Source organism: Pteropus alecto, unplaced genomic scaffold (assembly GCF_000325575.1).
Source record: "Pteropus alecto unplaced genomic scaffold, ASM32557v1 scaffold34, whole genome shotgun sequence".
Classification (NCBI taxonomy): Eukaryota; Metazoa; Chordata; class Mammalia; order Chiroptera; family Pteropodidae; genus Pteropus; species Pteropus alecto.
The window spans coordinates 1,926,336-1,931,925 of NW_006435763.1; the positions used below are offsets into that span (position 1 = coordinate 1,926,336).

Below are 5,590 nucleotides of genomic sequence, written 5' to 3' on the forward strand. Positions count from 1 at the left end.
GTCCCTATACCAAGAGACTGTTGTGAAGGGCATATTATGCACATGGTAACTGCTCAATAAATTTATTATTACAAAATATTTCGAAGCCCCATAATAATTACAAAAACTTTTAAGAAATATAAGACAGGCAAATTCCAAGGCTACTCCATACTGGTTGTAGTAATTAGCTCTTGGCATGCCATGTTGTCCATGATGTTAAAAAGCACGGTGTAAGAGAGAGAGAGAACTCTAAACTAGCAGCCAGCAAATCTGGATTCTAGACTCAACTGTGTCATTAACTCTTGTGGATGACCTTAGGCATCCACTTAGCATGGCTAGGCTTAGGTTTCATTATAGGAAAATGAGGAGATTGTATTACTGCTAGTCATTTCCATCTTTAACATTCTGAGAACCTATTTATTCAGTCACTAAAGCTATGCCATGTATCAACCTGCAGAGTAAAATTCCAACAACCCTAAAAAATCGTCTTATTTATAATTTTATATCCCATATACTTTTAAAATACTTTGAGTTATATTTAAAATATATAAACCAAAACCATTTCAGATAGCCCCAATAAGACACAAAGATAATAGAAAAATGCCCATCTACAACCAAAATCAAGCACCCAAAAGAGATGAACACAGACCACTTAGTAGTATGGTAACCTATTGGAGTTTTATAGAAATAGTTAACCAGGAAATTGTCCCAATGACATTGTAAGGTACACACTTATTTGTATCAAGTGAAGTGACATACAATAACCTAGGCGGAATGTGGTTAGGAATTTGATGTGACCAACTCAGGCTAAGCTAGTGAAAGATGCTCAAAATAACCGTTGTAAGCGTTTCTCTCACCTGGAAAGTAGAATTATGATGGGGAACTGGTTAACTTGGAGAGTACTGTACAAATTAAATTACCTTAGAACAAAACCATTTATGAAAAAATGAATACATCTATAGCCCAGCCATGCTTTGTTAAAATCTACTGAAAACAAGGGAAAACTTTTAAGAAGCTTTAGTGTGAATCAACTGACAGCTAAAAAAGGAGTCTGAGGACCTCAGAAAAATCAAGGACCTTCAACTAGTGAACAAATTCTTGCTTTCCAAAAATTTCTAAGAGCTGTGAGTAGAGTGATGAAAGTTTAAATGAATATGCCCAACAGAGATACACCAGCCAGAATCAAAGTAACCAAACTCACTGCTGTTTGATAGGAAAGAGACAACACATAGTGTAAAAAGATAACCGATACCCAACTCTAGCAAATTTCTAGCAAACTTAAATTATATATAGAAACACAGAGGATGAATTTTATATGTGAATCATATCTCAAAAAAAAAACAAAAAAAAACCACAACAGTATTCACAACACTTAGCAGAAAGTATTTTAAGAGTAGGGTAATAAGATTGAAATTATTTACAGGGAACCTGTAACAAGGGAACCTGTGAACAATTCCTCTTCTCAGCTTTGAAAGCCTTCTACACCCTTTGTATGGCCCCTCTTACCATGTGTCTATCTTCTATAAGAGAAAATTGGTTATCTGATCCTTTTCTAGACTCCTTGAGGACAATTTATTCATCTTGGTGGTGTCATTTCAAGTGCCTAGAACATCATCATGCATTCTGTAGGCAGTTCATTAATTGTTATACATATATCTGAGCAAAACTAGAGGGTCACATCTCAAAAACTTTCATTCGAATACTGCTAACACACTCCAAAAGGTTATCAAATCTTTTTCATTCCTTTCTCTTCAACCAGAAAGATAGTATTTTAACACTTTAAAACATTTCCTTCCCAGCAAACAAAAACAAGCAAAACAAGACTTAAAATCTATACTCTACAATATTTTCCTAACTCACTCTGATAAATTTTAATTGCTGCCTTTTTGTGTAGTACAGTTCCAGAAAAGGTGAAATATAAATAAAGGGTAAATGAATGCAAAAGCTTTGTAGTAACTGCACTAAATAAAACCTGCTCCAAAGATGGTTTATTCCCAATCAAACTTTCTAACAGTTTAAACAGCTCCTCTACCTGGCACAGCACTAGTTCCCTAAATCTTCCTGCTCCAGTCATTGAAGCATGTAAAATCATGAAACAAGAGCCCAAATCTAATAATCAGTAAGTCGAGGTAGGAAAAGAATTAACACTCCAGGAACAATACTTTTCCCTGACCTTCTCTGCCTACTCTATTCCATTTACTATCCCCCATAAGCCTGAAAAATCCTTTATATTAGAATTGTTATTGCAAGCATTTTAATCTTAGAGGAATAGAAAAACGAATCTAAAGCCAAGAACCTTACCTATCATCTATCTAAACTTATTAGTCAACAAGTAACATTTTAACATAATAATAAGAGTCTTTTTGGAGGAAACTAGCATTACTACTTTGAATTCTGTATCTTCTCTATTCTGCTCCCCCACCCAAGAGGTTATTCAGTGATGAACAAGCATCCACCAAGTTATGATGGTTGCAAAACTTTGTGAATATACTAAAAACCACTGAACTGTACATTTTAAAAAGGTGAATTTCATGGTATGTGAATCGTTATCTCAATCATTAAAAAAAAAAAAGAAAGAAAAGCAAATACCTCTCCCAGGCATTCAGCAAAAACCAAACACTACGAAACAGAACATTTCTCTTTAAAATTTAAGTTCCACAATGTGGTGTGCTACATGTTGAAGACAAATCTTCCTGTGAGGACCTACTGAGGACTGCTGGTTTTCTATATTTTTTAACGGCAGAGTTTTGAGAGATGTTAAGGGCAGATGGTGTAAAGACCATTATGCCATTAATTTAAAAGCTCTGGCTGTTATTAAATCCAAGTGCTATGGTCTGAATGTTTATGTCCCGCACCCCCAAATTCTTAAGTTGAAATCCTAACGCCTGAAGCAATGCTATTAGGTGGGGCCATAGGTCATGAGGGTGGAGCCCTCGTGAATGAGATTAGTGCACTTACGAAAAAGGCCCCAGTGGGCTCCCTTCTCTTTTCTGCCATGTGGGGACATAAGTCAACAGTCTAATATCCTGAAGAGGCCCCTCACCCAACCAGGCTGGCACCCTGATCTCAGACTTCCAGCCTCCAGAACTGTGAATTTCTGTTGTTTATTAGCTACTCAGTCTGTAGTTTGTTATAGCAGCCTAAACAGACTAAGACACCAAGTATTCCTGATTAACACTGCTAAACCTTTTTCTAATTAAAAAAAAAAAAAAAAAAAAGACTGAACTAGGTGCAAATTGGAACTTAAAGTAAGTACACTATATAATAGAAAATACTTATTCTAGTACATATAACCCTTGTCTTCTATATTTCCAATTATTTCAGGACCTTTACTTGTAAAGAGCATGCCTTAGCCAATTTACTTGCTCTGTAGAGAGTTGCACTAAAATGAATTACTTAATGGATTCTAGTTAATCATTTCTTTGGAAGCCTGTATTAAATTTTTAAAGAGATTCTAGGTCAACGCTGATCTTGGGGTGGCTGGAAACAGGCATAACCAGCAGCCTTCCAGGGAAGGTGAATGACACTTTGAACAAAAGCATCTTCCTCTACTGATCTGCTCAAGGCACCCCTATAAATACTTGAAACAAACTAGCCTATTGTCAAGCAAAATAGATAGTCATCCTAGACAAACACATTTTAAAAGTCATTCACTCTAGTGCTCTATCTCTAGATTCCTTCAAGAGCTCTCCTGATATCTAGTTTAAAAACACACCCACCACAAATTTTAGTTATGGCTTAACAAAAGGAAACATGCTAGCCCTACTGTCTATTTCTTCACTATAAAAAAATTGCAAACTGCATGGTTTTCCCTTTGTAAATTTCAACCTAAATGCTATTTCCATTTTTTCCCCTTCTTCCAAGCATAGCTCTCTGCTCTGATGGTATTTTATAGACCCGAATGGGCTGGAACATGCAGTCCAGCAGCCCCACATAACTTGGGACCTCAATTTAGAAAATCCATTCTTTTTCAAATATATATCCTACAGAGGATAATTTTTTTTTTTTTTAACATTAACATTTTGTAGAAGCAGCTGGTAAAGTCAGTAACACCAAAATAGGTTTCTGATAAAAAAAAAAAAGTTGACCATATGGTAGGGACTTTTCTTATGACTACTTCCCTACATATTTTTACATTTCTAACTTCTATAATGTCACAGAGAAAACTATTAAGAGTAAAACTACAAATTGGCAAATATCAAGAAGAAGAAAAGTTCTCCTGTGTAAGAGGTAATGCCTAATCACTCAACAGTAACCACCATTCCAGACCACTGTTCTAAGGATGGCTGTTTCTTGATGACTGGTTGATGACCAGATAAGCTGGAAATGCAGTCTTAGGTCTACCTAGAGTGGTGCTGGTGGCAGAGGATGGCCAAAAAGAATGAACAAAAGGGATCCGCATGATAAGGCACTGGAAAGAGGTACATTTAGGAGCTGGTAAGTGAACTAGTTTAGGTAGCAAAAATTGCTTGATCTAAGCAAAGAAATAAAAGCTAAGGTTCCTTGTTCAAAGGGAAAAACATCAACTGTCCACATAAGTAAAAAATACCAGTCAATAAACAACCAAATCCAAACCGTGTGCTGACATACATACTTCGTAAAAGCATTTCTCCAAATTCTCTTTTTGCCTCTAGAGAGAAGACTGTAGCAAAAGTTTCTGAAGAAACTAAACTAGAGCACTTTTACATTGTCCACTTATCTAAGAAATACTACTGGTTGTTCAAGGCTCCCCTACAAGTATTATAGTTTCTAAAATAAGCACTTTTGGGGAGAATACTTAAGTTTACTCCTTTGATATTCCCACAAAATCAGTACCTGAAAGCTCGCTATCAGTTAAGTAGCCCCTAAATACAAGATTTTTAAAGACCAAACTTAACTTGAAACAATAGAAAGTATGTCTACTAGTTATGGTCAGAAAGGCATGTGACTATCAAGTTATAACAAATGCTCCAATGTCTGAACGACTAATTACTGACACATGAACAGAGAGTCTTATACCAAGCAACCTGAATAAGGTAAACTATTTTAACGCAATGAAAATTCTAAATGTGTCACTGACAAGGAGAAAAGTCCAACTCCGTCTTAAGATAAAGGGTACACAAAATAATGTAGTTTCCTACCCACATTAATATTAAGTGAGGAACTCTAATCTCGTTACACTTTGTGAACTTTACAAGCTTACAAAATGCTAAGGGTGAAAAAGATCTTTGTATTGATAGCCAACACTTTCTGCTTGATCACAAGACTGCAATGCATCTTGGGATTCCTTCAGGCCGGTTCGGTGCCACCGATGTTTAACACGTAATTACAGCTTCAGTAATAGAAACTGCAGCGAGACGCTCCCTCTCGCCTAGGCCTAAAGTGAAGGGAAAACTCGAGCATTCGTCCTCCCCAAATCATCGAATCTCTCTACGCCCACACAACAGACTCCAGACTCCATATGTCCGCACTTTTAGGCCTCGTGTTACTGACCCGCCGCTGCCCCCTCTCCGTCCCTTACGGTTCTCACTTCAAGTGGGTAACCGCGGCCCCGGGGGAGGAGCGGGTCCCAGTCCCCGCCGGCGTCCCGAGAGCGCTTCTCCCTACGCGTCCGGCCCTCCGCCGCGGCCGC

General features: G+C 37.3%; 2 protein-coding genes across 4 annotated transcripts in view; one reads left to right on the forward strand and one right to left on the reverse strand.

Moving 5' to 3' along the window:
* Window positions 1-5,590, forward strand: part of TNFRSF17 (TNF receptor superfamily member 17) — a 98,167-nt gene that overhangs the window by 29,942 nt on the left and 62,635 nt on the right. The gene's annotated exons all lie outside the window — the stretch shown is intronic.
* The window catches only part of GSPT1 (G1 to S phase transition 1), a 28,342-nt gene that overhangs the window by 21,607 nt on the left and 1,145 nt on the right, over window positions 1-5,590 (reverse strand). The gene's annotated exons all lie outside the window — the stretch shown is intronic.